Source organism: Falco peregrinus, chromosome 11, assembly GCF_023634155.1.
Source record: "Falco peregrinus isolate bFalPer1 chromosome 11, bFalPer1.pri, whole genome shotgun sequence".
In the NCBI taxonomy this organism is placed as follows: domain Eukaryota; kingdom Metazoa; phylum Chordata; class Aves; order Falconiformes; family Falconidae; genus Falco; species Falco peregrinus.
In genome coordinates, this window is record NC_073731.1 from 3,782,961 (window position 1) to 3,800,145 (window position 17,185).

At 43.0% G+C, this 17,185-nt stretch overlaps 1 long non-coding RNA gene across 14 annotated transcripts in view; it reads right to left on the minus strand.

Moving 5' to 3' along the window:
- The window catches only part of LOC129785307 (uncharacterized), a 229,966-nt gene that overhangs the window by 142,431 nt on the left and 70,350 nt on the right, over positions 1 to 17,185 (minus strand). For 12 of the 14 annotated variants that reach the window (XR_008749182.1, XR_008749175.1, XR_008749186.1 and 9 more), the window contains 2 exons: positions 13,197 to 13,270; positions 6,075 to 6,231 (listed from right to left, as the gene is read on the minus strand). This is a non-coding gene — a long non-coding RNA (uncharacterized LOC129785307). The remainder of the gene's footprint in view (positions 1 to 6,074; positions 6,232 to 13,196; positions 13,271 to 17,185) is intronic. The other 2 variants (XR_008749185.1, XR_008749181.1) reach the window with 1 other exon arrangement.

Here is a 17,185-nt window from a genome sequence, read left to right on the forward strand (position 1 = left end):
AGCTATCACAGTACAGCACAACTCCATTTGAGCCTTCAGCTACTGGAGGTGGCTCATTTAATGGTAGCAGCTCCTTCTCCAGAGCACTTCCATCTCAGATGGCTGGCCCCTCTGACACCCAGAGCCATGGTGCAACTTTCCACAGGCCAACTCAAGCTAAATTTATGTAGATAGAAAGAAAAGAGAGAAGGGAAAGAAGAGTCTTGACTAAGGGCTAAAACTGCTCTAAGATCACATTTTCTCAGATTACGCCAAAATTCTGATCTTTCCACGTTATTTCCATGAACAACAGCCCAAGTTAACAGGGCTTGAAAATACCCCAAACACATTTTTGGTTCTGCAAACAGTGTTTCATTCATGCATGTCTGCCTGGTGATGCATCATTACAATTGTAATGAGATAGCTGCCAACTCTGGAAGGGTATATTGCTCAGTATACCTGGAATGCTAAAGAGGGTCTAAACTTATATATGAGATTTAAACGAGAGAAAGATTAAGTAAGGTCTGGAGCTAGCCGTTGCTTGAGATTCCCAAATGGTCCAGGGACAAAGCCACCCCTGCTTTAGACTTAAATTTTTACCCAATACAACAAGGAGCAAAAGCGTCCCTTAGATCCCAGGAGTGACCTCAGTTACATGTTTGATGCTGAGGTGGAGTCAGGCATTCAGGTGCCAACTGCACTCACCTGCAGAGGCAGGCAGCTTTGCTGCTTGAGGGAAGATGTACCACAAACAGGGAAAATAAACCAACCTTAAATTAAAGTGCTTCCAACATAACACAATTACACTACATAATGTTTACTTATCTTATATACACTCAGAGGGAAGATAAATGTCTAGTAAAAACCACAATCCACTATTAAACAGCTATAAAATACTTTGCTGTCTTCCCATTTCAAAAGCTCCCATAGTATAAATAGTGGTCAAAAGTTCAGTGAACTGTCTTGTAGTCTGGTGTTCCATTCAAACCCTGCTATTTCCAGAGAGCCTCCTGACACCGTATCTAATTTCTAAAATGAATATGCTTTAATTTTCCTTCTTCATGCATTGTGCTTTTTCCTCATTTAAAACAGCAACAGCCTCTGGCAGTAAAGGACATCACATTTCTGTGTGAGATGAAGCTTTTTCCCCCCCTTATATGCAGGAGAATGGCATGGGTCAAGGGAGAAAAAATATATGCAAAAAACATCACACCCCACTGACCCCAGTATATTTTACATTACAATTTTGCCATTTCCAATATAGGTTCATTTTGCAGTGGACCATATCAGCCATATTTCAGGATTTACAAAAAAAGAAGAAAAAAAAAAGCATTCAGTACCTGGAGCATTGTCTGCATACAGTATGTCCTAATGCAATATATGAATTGTCTTATTAATGTGTAGTGTAGCTTGCAGAGAACACACACACATGCAGGGAATACTTATGCATGCCGGGGAGGCAGCACAGGTGTACCTATTATGGATTTGTATATACATTCAATTATATCTGCAGATAATGCGCAAGTGCATTTTTGAGTCTTAAAAACCAGACTGCTGTATGCGGCAGGTGAAACCCCTGAAATCAGGGGGATTTTCAGGGGGGAGGGGGTTTTGCCATATAAGCCTTCCTCCCCTGAGCCATTAAAGTCCCCATAATGGCGCACCTGACACAGGTTCAGCCGTCTAAGCTGAGGTTGCCATGCTTTCAGTGGGCAACAAAAGTAGCTTTATCCCCAGGCATACATTAAAAGGCCTACTCCCACCTCTTAGCACAGGCAGAGATAATTCAGAGCTGGATTTGAAAGGTACAGAAGGTTCTGGTAGCTTCTCAGCACTTTGTAGCCACCCTTTACCCTTAAGTGTTTTAACAAAGTTCAGCTGTGACCACAGGCTCACAGATTAATTTAGCTGGAACACCTGAAGCCTGCATGAATACTGCTGGGTTGTCCGAAACTGTGGCAGCGGAGGAGAACATACACCTTCGGTTCTCCCAACCCTCCATCCAATTCCAGACACACCAGGAAAGGGATGAAGCAGAAAAACATGGGGCAATCCCTGTTTTAATCAGGGGTAAACCCCACATGCTCAACAGGAGCATTGCTTGACTGAAGACCATAACAATTTTGACTTCATATACTGCAAAGACCATAATATTCACAGAACTAGCACATCTGACCATTACAAACAAAATCATCATCCACTATTTTGACAGAAAATCAAAGAAGTCTGGCTTTCTTAAGAAGTACCAAGTCCCATAAAATCTTACTGCTATCTACAGATGATCAGCTAGGTGAAGACTCATGAGAGAGGCATTACATGCATACAGGTGTCTAAAGGTTAAACATGCCAACAAAGCAGACTCAAGTAATGGGGTAGAGGTAGAGGGACAAAAAAGTTAAGAAATTAGGTTCTTGACATACAACAGAATCACCATCTTTCACATCAAGCAGCTACCCCACCTTGCAACTGCCACAAACCAAAGCAACTTCAGGTGCTACAACCATCATTCTCTGCTCACCATCTCAAAAAGAAAAACAACCCTGAAGCACTGTCATGCTACAAAACTTTAAGACTTTAGGAATAACAGAAGGACTTACCTGAAGCTCAGGGTAGCCCAAGACAAGGAAACCCCACATGGTTGGATGGAGGTGTTCAGAACAAAGGTGAAGCAGTGTGCCCCAAGAGCAAACAGAAGCTCAAACCATGGTGGGAAGAGCTCCACAGGTGTTTGGGATACACTAATTAACTCCCATTAGCTCATTGGTTGCAATTACTCTATGTCCATACCCTGCCAGCTTAGCTCCCCAAGCCCTGACTCAGCATACCCCAAATCCTGGCATGGATCTGCTTCTGAGGTAGACAAAGCTGCTTTAGGTTTTTTCAAAGTCCTGGCCAGGGCACTACGGGAAAGGGGGTTTCCTTTAACAGGAGGCAGCTGGGAGCCTTTAGACCCTGGGAATTGGAGGAGGGGACAGTCTGCAAAAAAGGAACATAAATGCAATTGCAAAAGTAATATGGTTTTGTCAAATGGAAAGGGTAAAACATGCAATATTTTCTTCAGCTGTTAGCTCTCTTAAATGTCAGGGAGAAGCATCCTGTTGCCTGGCAAGTTGTGGACTGGGGCTGAACAGGTTTGCTTGCTTATTGTCAGCATTTACCTGAACTGTTTTTTAATAAAAGCCTTTGAAGAAAAAAATCTCCTGCCTGAGACGAGGTATTGAGAGCCTGGCTGGGAGCCCTTCAGAGTTGCTGAGCTACTTAGTGGCAGTCAGTTGCATCCCTGGTGTATCCTGTTCCTTCATAACTGCAAATCCCCTCCACGATGCTCTGTGCAGGACCTGCTTTTCTGTAAGCGGTTATTAGATAGGAACCTAAGGGTGGTGTTTACACCTCTATGGTCTCAAGAATTTCAGTATCTCTCTGGAAAACATTGCGGTGTTTCAAGTGGCCAATTTGAGCAAGCTAGGTGTGGCTGAGGGTAGAACTTGGTCCTTTCTATATTCATCTAGGGCTTTGAACTTATCAAAATGAACCTTGATTTCATAAAATAATAATAATAATAATAATAATGTTCCCTTTGGCTTCAGAGTACCAGTTCCATCAAAGTACTGACTATTGAAAGTTCAACTGCTAATGGCAAGCTATTTTGAAAAGGGAAAAGTCTGGAGGCAAATTATGAGGCAAAGAATAGATATTAATCATTTTTAAAGTCATTCTGTCTCAGGCATTATTTTCCTTTTCTTTCATTATTCATGATGAGTTTTTTGCTTCAAGGCCAAGTGAATTCATAGGGCCTGACCCATCCAAACACAACCATGGCTGTCTGAACAATGCAGCCCAGCTGAGTCTACAAATTAAAAATAAAAAAGAGTCCAAACGGAAAGAAAGGGGGGAAAAAAGATTATTTTAAACAGTGGATCTAAACACATATAAAAGTCTCCTTCTGGTCAGTTCATTTCCCAGTACTTGGTTCACTGTGGTCTCATCCCATCCAGCCTGGTGGGGGATCTGTGGTATGGGAGCCCCAACAAGGAACTAATTTTGTTTGCTGTTTCTCTGACCCTACCACTCTGGCCTCTAAAGCCAGCTTGGTGGTGTCAAGCCTTTTTCAGTCAAGGGAAGGCCTCTTACCTTTCCTTTTTAGCTTTATTCCAGAGCTAATGGACACTCAGTAGCTTCACTCATAATTTGGGTAACATGCACTGCCTTTTGCTGCTGCAGGGCATGAGCAGACACCACAAGGGGCTGAGCCATTTACAGTGTGCTCTGATAAGAAATTAAAGGGCTTGGGGGGGAAAATCTCAATCCAGGAGAGGTGGGGGTTTTCCCCAGAAAAACTGCCTCAGGAGAGATTTTCCCATTTTGGGTTGTGGAGATCACCCAGACTGCTGCAGGTAGGCTCATGTGTTAGGACGCAGATGGACACCATGTCTGCGGCAACTTCCTCTTGCCAGAGGATGCGGGCAGCCAGAAAGAAGCTTTCAGAGCAGAAGCAATAACAATTCAGTGACAATGGACCCATCCCCTCCTCCTCCAGTAATTCTCAGCATCCCCAAGTAGCCCCATCTTTGTATGCTGCCAAAGAAAAATGGCAACTCAGAGTTCCCTTTGCTTCAAGGGAAAAGAACCCAACAATATTACTTTGGTATATTTATATTTGTAACCACGTTCCCTGGAAGATAGGAGCTTGCAATGGAATATCTTTGGCAACCTTGAAGGTAAATGGTGTACTCTGCCCGCTCTGAAATAAACTCAGCAACCTCACCCAGACTCCGCAGATGGGTGCATCTGCAGAACACACTGTTAATAATTAATGTAATTGTATAAACTCCTAGATATATAAATACACAGACAGATCCTCACATTTTGCCTGCTTCTCTGTAACAAATACCCAAACTGAAACAAATTTAACAAGATACATTACACAAATCTGCAGACAGAAGTTGTATCAAAATTTTAACTATCTTCAGCAAGAAAGCGCTTCTATTTCCAGTAACGCTGGCAGCATATACTGTAGCTAGGCAGCCGCATTTATTTTCAATTATCATTTTTGCCTTTTTATACAGCATAATGAAATGCCTGGTAAATTATACATTTTTGTAAAACACAAACTTGTCTCTTTATTTGCAGCTCAAGTCTTGCAGTATCGTTTTGTCTGCATTAGTTCTAGCTCTTTATGAAGGGCCAATTACTTTCCTTAGCTGTAACATGCAGAGTGTGATATCTTACTCGCCAGTCCTTGCTGAGATGCAGCCTGGTACAGAGTGACCACATCTAAGGCTCAGACCTTCGGAGAAAAGGGCAAAGAGTCCCAGTGGCCTGATTACCATATCATCACCCATACTCATTTCCTCTATCTCCAATACTCAAGATTTTAAATCCACCCCTCGCTAAACAAAAGCAGATTTTTTAGGGAAAAAAAATGTGTATAGCTGCTCCCCCCGGTCTCCCTTTAGAAAGATGCTGTCATGGCAGATGGATTTCAATATGCCGTCTCCCAAATCTTAAGCAACTCTGAAAATATAAAGTTCACTTATACCAATGGGCCATATATTTCTACACCTCTTGATTCCCTGTCTCTTTAACTGGCACTTTGAACTAGTGAACACCTCTTTAATCTTGCCCCATTATCATCCTAATAGTAACTCCCGATATTCATAAATGTCTAGCAAGACTTTCAGCTATTTGGTATGAAGAAGAAATATCCAGCTAAATTGAGAAGATTACCACATCACTACATAAATCAGTGACAGGCTGCGTGTTATTACAGTTGATTTTTGTTGACAGTTGGCTGTAGACAGTTGTGTTTCGAATGCCTTTTTTCACTGGGAAATTAAACAAAATTCCATGAAAAATGCAGCCCTCCAGTTCAAAAATTGTAAATCCAAAATTAGCATTTCATACTTTAAAAGGTAGCACAGCACAATTTTCCATTGAAAGGTCTGTACAGTTGTCACAAATGGGTGCTTCACACATGACACTAATGCTACTGATGCCTTTTAAGAAAGCCACCTTTCTCTGATATTATTTTCTTCTCCTAATAATCTGCATACACTATAGTTCATCCCTATGGAAAAGAAAGAGAGCTCACTTACTTATCTCTCATATGGGAGCATTATGCTTTCAGCAATTCAGACAGGCTGGATGGGAGGGGGGTGGGTTGCCGAATCCTCTGTGATAAGAGGGAGCGAATTGTGGCCAGTGAAAGGTTAATCTTCTCTCTCCAAGTCCCTCCTTCCGTCTCAGCATAACCTGGAGAGCAAAGAAAAGGTGAGACTTATGAAGTGAAAAGACACAGGGGCACAAAACACTGTTCCTACTGGATTGTGTAGCACTTAATTTACAACGGCCACACATGACCTAATTAACAAAAAGCCATTGCTAAAAGTCAGGAAAGCAGCTTGGGTGATACCAGAACTTGCAAAAGGAGTTTCTGCTTCCAGAAGCTGCTGATCTGCAGGTTTTTGGCTCAGATATTGCCCACTGCTAAGCCAATTCTTTAGGGACTTTGGTGTCAGCAAGTCACCCAAGCAGCAGCAGTTGAGACAGAGCACCTTCCAGTTCCCAAAACAGATCCCTGACATTGGCTGTGTCTTGGATGTTAGCTCAGAGAACACCACCACCACCACCACCACAAGAAGTTTACAATTTTGGCTACACATAACACAGTGTATGGAGGCAGAGAACTGCGATGCTCACTCCTGGGCACGGGGACAAACACATAATGCAGTTTGTCAGCCAGAAGATGTTGCACAAGTATTCATGCAAATACTTTGCTAGCAGCTAACTGGCTTCTGGCTACAGAGAGTCCGACATCCTCTGGTCAAAACTACTGGGTTGAAAACCAGATCACCAGCCAACTGCGTCTGGTTCATTTTCCCCTGTGTTCAGGGGCAGAGGCGTAAGGCCATAGGGGCAATGGCACTTGCAAAGTATTGTCCCTTCTCCCAGCCCTGTCCTCAAAGGGGAGCTAAGGATGGTGAGTCCACCTGGAGATCTCTGAGCCGGGTAACCCCACTGCTTGTAACTGAGAGGAAAATATGTTCATAGGAGCCACTGCCGATAAAATTATTTCAGTTGATATTGAAATGGCTTCATCTGACTTCATCATCAGGCATTTTAAATCAGTGCCTCTCTCTTCTTTGCTCATGGCTGGGTCAAGGTTTAGCTTTTACAGCATGTGCCAAAACTTTCCCTGGTGTAACTGCTGACAGAACCAGACAGGATACCCATAACAGCCTGGCCCAAATCATCCATGACAGGGGCAAGGTACGTCACCCATACAAAAAAGCTCTTGATGCTCTACTAGTGGTTAGGTTTGCACTCAATTACAGGCAAAGACTAAATGAATTGAGTCAAATAATCAAAGTGAGGTACTGGTTGCTTACCAGTTATTCTGCTGGGGAAAAAGGACCTGGCCAAGAGGGGTGGAAAATGGCAACATGAGAGATAACAGTGAATATGATGGACCAATCCTGTGTTTTCTGTTGGAGAGAGGTTGGAAATAGGCCTAAGCTTTGCTGTTGAGTGAGCTGCAGCCTCTACGGAGTGACTGAATGGTTTAAGGCAGCACTTGTTCAACACTGGAAATATTTATACTTAAGACCTGTATGGAATATCATAAAAAGGATTATGCCACTAATATATTATGTTCTAACTCTGTGTGCACATTTAATATCTTAGTATCTGATTTCCAATGAATATTTCTTGCAAATTTTCAAAACACACAAGAGGCGACCTCCCATTTCTGCTTGGGACCAGCTCCTCAGGAAAGTGAGACACAGACCAAACTTGCAGTGTGAAGGAGCATAGTCCACAGGGAAAACACAATTTCCCAATGAAAAAATGCCCAACACAAACATAAAGCAGCAAAAACAAAAGCAGATTTTAAGTACAAAGCTGCCCATTCTGATAAAGATGGGAAACCAAAGTGCATGATCACTGGGGAGAAGAGGCCAAGCTGAATGAGACGTTATTGCCAAGAATAACACTTGAAATGATGTCTGACAAGAACTGCAATTACAGGCAGAAGGTGACTCAGTTTGTATACACAGACAGGTATTTTTTGTTACATGAAAAGCCTGAGAAGCATGGCATCTACCTGCGCCTTCAGAGACTAGACAGTTTGCTCACTCCATGCTCATGCAAGGGGAAAACGGAAAGGCTGATCGAGAGGAGGGAGATTTGGGGGCACACATACACCTTCACCCCGACTACAGGAAGGCATCGCAGGTGCCAGAGGCTGATGAAGGAGACTCGAGGGCTTTGCTTGAGGAGGAGCTCAGTGACAAATCTCAGTTGCAGCAAAGCTGATATTGTGCCAAGGCATCCTACTGCATCAAACATTCTCACAAAATAAGTCAGCAAACTCACACAAAGGACATGTCAACAGCTGAAATGATCTTTAAACAGAGAAGATGAGGCAATCTGCAGCGGTGGCGGTGGGAGCAGGTAAAGAAAAGGAAGCGTGGGAAGGCTGGCTGGCAGTCATGGCAGAGCATGTCACTCCAAAGAGCCTGCACAGCTTTAGAAACAGAAAGTCTTCTCCTGCCGTTGCCTGACGTGCAATTCTTTAAAACTTTTGTTTCTCGAAAACTTTTGGGTTTGGCACCCCTACAGACATTGTGTAAAGGGAAGAGTCACTGGGTTTCAGCGAATGCAATGGGTGCAGGCAACCCCTCCACTCATCTGGCGTCATTTTCTGCGTAGCCCAGGTGATTACATCTCAACAGTAATTTTTGTACCGAACCCAGTAAGATGTGATGAAATCACAGTACTTATTTCACAAAGAGATCCAGCTTCGACTAAAAGATTGTGCTTAGCTTTGGATCGTAAGCCCGGAGATGTCATAAGAACAAGTCAATTATTCCACAAATGAAGGGAAAGACTTCACAAATTTTAGCTGAACTAAGTAAAGAAGAGAAATCTGTAAACCATCAAATGGTGCGTCTGTTTATAATTATTATCATGCAAGAAATATAATGTTAGTTGAGCAACATAATTCTTTTTGTGTTTTGGGATTTCCTACTTTGCATCTTTTTGCCTACAGATCTAGATCTCCAGAGCAGATTTTTTTTTTTCCTGGTGCCGCATATAAATGCCTCTTGACAGGAAATTTTTCCTTTCGAAGTATTGTTCATGTGGCTGTATTTAGAAAATGCAGTTCAAATACTGTTCTTCGCTTTGTTCTTACAAGTTGTGAGTAATATGCAGAATCATTCACATGGCGAGAGCTGCGCTCATGACAAGAGTCTTGAAATAATGACAGCTGGCCGTCGCTCACAAGGGCTTGAGTATTGCAGTCTCTCCTGACTCCAGGTTCATCAGCATTAGCAGCTGAAGCTGGATTTAACTGCTGGACAAATAACAGAGGTATGAAGGCTTAGTGCACTGCCTTGAGTTGAGGTACCCAGAAAACTCCTCAGGAAAAAATGAATTTATAAAATATCCTAAGGGATATGAGAATCAGAGCTGAAATTTAGTATTTTCCAACTGCTCTCACCCTTCCTCCTGGGACTGCCATTGATATTTGATCACTTTCCTCATTTACAAATGCTGTCATCTCACCATTCTCCTTCTACTCCGTATCATTAATACAAATCTGGAAACAATGGCTTTCTCACTGCTAAAACATTGCAACATCCCACTATTTGTTTCCTCTTCTAAAACAGATCATTCATTATAACCCGTATCCCCCAAAGAATTTTATCACTTGAAACCTGTTTGCAGTGAATCTAAAGTAGCTAGGAAATCATCTTCTCAGAAATTCCTGCGTATGCTGGAGCCGACTTCTCCTGGAAGCCCAATAAAGTGCCGAGTCCCTCTGCAGGCAATATCCATTTTTCTTCTTTCTGATACAGTCTCCAGCAGTAACCCCTGCAGCTGTGCACAATCCATTTTTTTTCTGCTGAAATTCACTGCTCAGCTACGTTAGCTCTTGTACCCACTTCATCCAGAAGAGTTGTGATAATTGCTTCCTTGCTTCATCGTTCCCACCACCTCCATGCTTATCACAGAGGTCAGCTTTTCTTTTATCTCTTCCATAACCAACTCGTTATTTGCTGCTTTCTCTTGCAAAGGACAGGCTGCTGCTCCCTGCCTCCTGCCCCAGTCCAGTTTTCATGGTGTTTGTGCATCTCATTTGAACATTTCTTCCAAAAAGGACATCTCTACCTGAGTTTCAGCATTTGAATGTAGTACTTTACTTTGTTTTCTGTGGTGCCCAGCAGCAGCAGAGGGTTTAGGTAAACCTGACCTGTGTGATGGAGTATCACCAAAACAGGTATACCTGCAGTTTGAGAGCTGTGTGACCAGGGAATTTCCCAAAAGATCTGTGCAGTGATTAGGATCGTATTTTTTCTAATAAACTGAATAGATGTAACATGCTGACTGCTTTTTACTTCAGGAAGGCTACACAACTTAGTAGCATTAAAATACATTAAAGATAAGGCTTGGGACCCAAGCTGCCTAACTGCTGCTGAAATATGCTGAATGTAAAACAAAATATTGTAGAAAACATTCTATGCTGCTAACGGTGAAGATAGCTATAGCTATGCAATATTTTCTGTTGGGGAAGCTCAGACCAGGTCTTCCCTTGGAACTATTCAGAGTCAAGAATAAACTCCAATGTCAGTAAATGCATGGGTGAAAATTCAAAGTGCAGGAAAGGGCAACCACCCCTCACTCTTTTACAAGTCACCAAACTATCTAAATATCATTGGAGACACTTTTTAAAAAGATGTAGATGATCAAACTGCTACAGAATTGATGAGGACTTTTTCTTGGGACATACAGGTTTTGGAAGTAACAGCAAATTCTGGACAACTGAGACACAGGTAATAAGGTCTGGAAAGCGCAGGCAGGAATGACCTTACTAAAATCAGCCTCAAAGTGTTGCTCACAAATTATCACCAAAGCACTGTGAGAGGAGTGCAGACAGGGCAACTTTTGCAGAGATACTAACGACACTTCCAGGGGCTTTCAGTGCATATAATGTACCTGTTTCCCTATTTGAAAATGTGCCTCTTCATGTAAAACAAGATCTTCACGTTTTCTAAATATCACATCCACTCATGTGAAATATCTCTTTTGCTTAGGTGAACCAGCCATCGAGCAGTGGTGATGCTGTCTGGAAATACAGGCGTTTTCTGGAAATACAGCTGTTTCCAGCTTTTCGACCCATATCAGTGCAATGCAGTTGAACTTCCTAATCAATTCTAATCTATTACAATATTAACAACAACACTGACCATGCATGCATACATACATACAATACATAAAAAATGCTTAATGCTAGTGGGAACCCCACACAGGCTGGGTGGGCACACACTCAGCACACCAGGACAAAACAGTATGGCTTCATCCTGAGGCCACCAGTCAGCAGGAGAGGTAGAGTCCAGTTGCACGTCTGCCACCAGCCAACCCAGCAATTCTGAGTCACTTTGCTTTTTTTTCCTCCCTCCCACCATTGTCTACCTAAATGTCAATTTCTGTGAGACAGGAAATGTTTTTCTTCAATAGGGTGTGCACTGTTGCTGCCACGGTGAGACTTGTGTCATACCTGGGACCTTGAGTTACTGTGGTAAAAAATCAAGCAGAACTAGCTGGCAGGTGAGAAGCAGCACCTCTTGACCACAGCAAAAATGTTCTGATTTCAGAGGTGGCTTGTTTTAATCCAAGAGAGCAAAATATGTTTGGGTATCATCCAATTTGAGCATCCCTTATCTCAGTTTCTTAAGATGAGTGAAAAGGCAGCCTGTGACCATGGTGAGGAATTTGGGTTTTGCAAATTACTTTATTTCTTTGTCCAAGAGAGCAAGTTGGGGGCCATCTTTTCACAAAAGGTCCATGAGCACGCCAGCTGCCTCTCACTTCTCATTTTGCTTCTAAAAAGCAAACTGTAGACCATGCAATGCCACACAACATTAACATGCAGAGTCTCCTGAGCCCAGCAGGACCTCAGCCAATGCCATTTGAGTAGCAGACAGATGCCAAAAAAATCTGAAGACCTACTGGGGAGTGTGATGACCACTCCACATCTAACACCTGCAACATGGGGCCTGGTGGAGAGCCCCACGGCCAGCTCAAAAGCACAGCCAGCAGCCCTGGCAGCAGTTCTTCTGCCATGTCATGTCCCTGTTCATCCCCAGCATGGAGGGGACATTCAAGGCCGTCTCTAAGGGACAAAACACTTTGAACATAAACATCTTCTTGCATAGGTCCCATAGGGCAACTTGTGCCAATGCAGCATGAACTGCCCCACAGCCAGTGGCAGCAGGGATGTGACAGGGGATGTAGCTCATTGCTTCTTGAAGGAAGAGCTACCAGCCATGTGCCCAGGGCAAGAGCACACCCCACCAAGCTGCTGCTGTGCCTGGGGACAGCTGAGCCCAGCCTGGCCAGGATGTCCCCATGGAGCTCCTGCCTCCCAAGCCTCAAATCAGCTGGGCTTAGCACATTTGCAAGGCCCCATCATGCCAAAATTACTATTTTACACTTCACATGAGTGGACATGAAGAAGCCCCTCTTCTTCCCCATGTGCTTACTACTTTATACCTGTTTCTGCCTCTGAAACCTGTTGGTATTGCTTAATGCAGCTGTCCCTGCGGATGTGAGCAGGGTGTGTGTTCAACTTCTCATCTGAAATATTTGCATGAGCGGCTGGTTTCCTTTCTGCCCTGCTGGGGAGAGGAGTATCTTTCTCTCACTTCTCTATTTTGTCGTGATCTATAGAAGTAAGTTCAAAAGGGCAGGAACAAGGGTCTGACATCCTGATGCGTTGACTCACCCTCATGAAAAGTTACTGGTGTCAGTACTTCTACAGCTGCTTGCTTCCCCCTCAGCCTCTTTAATTTCTGTTCCTTTACCATACTTGACAATAAACAATAATGAGCTTTTACGTTCCCTTACTTTGTATCTCACAGTCACAGGAAAACATACACATACCCATACCTATATAAATACACACACAGAGGCAATTTATCAGTTAACTTCTGGGGGAAAAAAATGATGTATCTGCTCTGAAGATATGTGTAGATTGTGGCCTTCAGCCTTACTGGCTTTTAAAAAGCTAGCGATAATAGATATTGTAATAGCTTTTACCAGATTAACATAAAAACTTTGGTGCTGAAGAGCTTTTTCTTCCTCTTTTTCTGTCAAAGACTGTGGTCTGCTCTCTACATTTGTTAGCCCAATAAAAGTTGTGTTATGCATGGTACCTTAAATTCCCCATTCTCCAGCACAGCGCAATCTGTCTCTGTGTACCACAGTCCCAGCCTTCACGTCTGAGTACCTATAAAGAGATTGCCAAGTAAAATGTTGTGAACGCTGCTCTCTATTCTCACTCACTAAAACTTTGTTGAATTTGCCTAGTTTTACACCTATTATAGCTGAAAGACTGTTTTCTTCTCTCCTGCAGAGCTGTGGAAGTAGCAAAGATAGTGGAGAAGGAAAATCTTCAGCCCAGCTCACCACTTTCTCTCTTTAAACTGCCGAACAGAACTATTAAGGTCTCAGAGTTTTATTTTTCTCTGGTTTAAGTTTGGTGGAGGACTTTTGTTTGGGGTTATTTTGTTTTTTGGTTGTTTTTTGGGTTTTTTTTTTTTGTTTTATTTTTTTTTATCACTGGCTACCACAACTCAAAAGCGTCTCATCTGTATCAGCAGCTTTAAGCACACTGATAATGCAGATTTCCAGGCAAGATACTCTGAGTGAGCCTTCTGTATGGTTTTCTTATAACACCAAGAGCACAGAAAATTGTAATGTAACAATTGACTTCATTCTCTCGTTTGAGTTTTCATTTTCCCCAATTGGGGGGGGGGTGGGGGGGGTGGGGGTGGGCGGGAAGAGAGAAAAGAAAAGAAAAAAGAAACACAATTTTTATTGCATGGAAAAAGCCTGAGGGCATTGAACTAAATTCAGCACTAACTTGCAAAGGCAGATTTTAAAGTTGCAAAATCAGAACATATTTTGGCCCAATATTTTGTTTCAGTGTTTGGCTCAATGGAGAAACCAGGACATGTTTTTTCCTGCCTGGGCATTATTGTTAAAATGAAAAATGAGTTTTCATAGACAGAAAAGTATCATTGCTGCAAGCAAGCATGAACAATGCTAAATCTCGGTCATGCGTAAAACCCAAGAAGTGGCCAAAAAAGCGCTTTTCTGAGAAAGCTGGCAATCCTCATTTTGGAAAGTTGTGCGATACCCCACGCCAGCTTGCTTTACCAGCACCGTCTGTGGAAATTGCTCTCCTTGAAACAATGTCTACCTAATTTGTAGCAGTTAATAACTAAGGACATATAATTTTAAATCTCAGCAACACTTTGCTAGTTCCTGCTTTTAATTAAACCTGACTCATAACAATGCTGGAAGTGGCAATTTGATAGGGGCGATGCTGAGCAGGGCCAGCAGCAGTGGTGTTATCCCGTGTGTGCTGGCATGGGCGTGCCTGGCAGGACCCCTATACTCTTCCCCTAAGTATGCATATTAATTCAGAGTCCTGTCAATCAGGGCTTGTTACTATGGTAGTGGTGGGCCTGAACTAATCAAGACCACTCACCCCTCTCTGTGAGTACAAGCAAAGAAACCCGTGGTCAGAATCCAGCCACAGAGCTCCTCTGGACCAAAGGAGCAGGAAAAGCATGTGATAGGAAGTTAATAATGTGTCAAAATGCATGTTAACTAATGAGATTTTTTAAATCATAGCTTTTTCTTGCACCATAACAGGTACGTGAGTGGCAGGAGGACTGGTCACAGGTGGAATGGGCAGGTACCACCTCCTTGCTTCCTGGCACGGCCATTACTTCCCCCTTTACAACCCTTATACATCCTCAATCAGGCCAGGAAATAAAAAGTCCTACATGTTACAATGCATCCCGAATATATTGTGTAACAGCAGCTTGGACATCATTCAGGCATTAAAGCAGAGATTTTCGTGGGCCTAAAGCAGATCCAAGCACCTTACTACCATTTGAGCCTCTATGTAGGAAAATCCAGAGCAGTTTTGACTGAAGGTCCACAGCCATCAAACCTCCATTTCACAGGAGGAGGCTGAGTTTCGTCGTGCAGAGTCTCGAGGCAATTCTCTATCTGCTTCTGAACTTGTTTTTCAATTGCAGTATGTCTCTGTCCATGTGCCATTAAGAGCTCGATTCTTTTATTCGCCCCCCCCCCGCCTTTTTAAAACATCATGTTTATGCAAGTGGACAGGAGGCTCTCATATCTGGGTCACACATTTGCTGGAGGTCATTGAAAGGCTACAAAATGGAGCATGCCTAATTCTGCTATTTCAGAAGTTTTCTCACATGTACTCAAGACAATTATGCCTATTAAGTGAGTTCATTAAATTTCAGAAATCCTTTGAAATTCTGACATACCAAAAAAATATGCTGAACTCCTTCTATTTCTTCTAACGCCTCCTATAAACGCTCTAATCCGAGGAGGTGCTGGGGACTGGAGCTTGGCTGTCTGTGACGTGGCCAATGTATTAAGCATGTCCTGTCTCTACTGCAAGCTGAATAAACTGAGTAAATAAAACAGAGCACTAAGGTCCATCAGGCGACCTTTTGCAGCATCGCTGTCATTGGCCCAAGCGCGACTCCACTGAGAATAATTGAGAGACACAGGATAAATGTCACCGATGCTCTTTAAGAGCTGTGGGGTTTGCGACATGATGGGACATGCAAGGCATTTCCAGGGCTGAGAACTGGCTCAGTGCTGAGCTGTGAACTTCAGGGATGCAGGAATAAAGTGAAGGCAGGCTTCACACATCCTTGTCAGTCTGCACTGCTCTTGGGGCTGCTGCATGGGACATCCTGGTCTCTGCCTTCCCAAAGGACCATGGGGACTGCAGAAGGATATTTCTCAGGCTAAGCCACATGTGGAGAAAGAGGGCACAACCGAGCCATGGAGCACAGGTGGAACCATCCCATTGGGAAGTAGCTTTTCCCACAAAGAAATGTCCTGATATTCAGAGGTGCTGAGCAGCAATAAGCACCTCTGAGTAAAGAGGAGCTGTGGGTGCCCAGTCATTGCAATTACATCCCACAAACACTTAGGTGCCTCACACTATAACCACATATGAACACCTTCTTGTTAGGAGTTCTGCACTGCATGCAAACAACAATTGATGGTTTATTGTTGCAATGTAAATAACGCACAAACACCAGGTCATGGGATTGGTTTGGCATAAAAAAGTTCTATGAACCTACAAAAAAGACCCCTCTAAAACATCACTTAGGGTAGCATGCTTCTGAGCAGCACTGTCAGTTCTGGGAAACTCTGTATATCCACCATAGCAATCTGGAAATCAAAATGTACACAAGATAATAGCTCATTAAGAAGTGTTTCTTTTCGGTGGGTAAGAGAGCATTTATCATAGCTGGCCCACACCAACAATCAGCTTTGGACAGAAGCCACCTTTACTAATGAATGGGAGGGAGCAGTTTTTAATCTCTCTGAGATCTCTTATCAATTGATTTTGGATGATGTATGGTAGGTTTTATTCTCCAAGAATTACGATATTCCTCAAGTGCCAGCAGAGCCCCAATATTTTTTTGGTAAGACTTTGCCTCCTGACACTATGTCATTTTGTCTTGACACCATAGCAGTCTCCCTTCAGACTCTGCTATTGTCTCACGTTATCCTTGTCTGTCTGTACTTGTATTGTTCTGTCTTCCCTGTGATCACACTAACTCAGATTTAAACAAAGTGGGGGTGGGGGGATAAAACAGCTGATCCCTTTGATTAATTTGAGCCACAAAATATTAAACAAGATGGTTTGCATTTCTGTAATTGCTGATATTGTGAGAATTAACCCTCCTAGATTTATTATGTTTATTCCGCACTCACCCAAGAGTCATGTAAAGCCCTTGAATGCTACCTGCGTACGATGGCAGCCAGAAGGCATTACACTGGCATTGAAGAGAAAGAGCCTTTGATCAGGTCCTCGGGAAATACTTCCTCCATCTTCCTGAAGTGTAACTTTAGACCAGGCTCTACCAAGGCCACTTCACTCTTTTGTGCATCCCCTTGAGCTCACTGGTGAATGAGCTGAGGTCTGCTCTGTTTCCTTTACTAGGTGCTATGTGTCAAGGATCCCTACAATCACTTTTATTACTTGCTTTATCTAAAGAGCTCCTTGCAGGAGTCCGGGGTGTCAGTGGTCATGACAAGAGCATAGCTGGAATATAACAGTATTTTATACCCT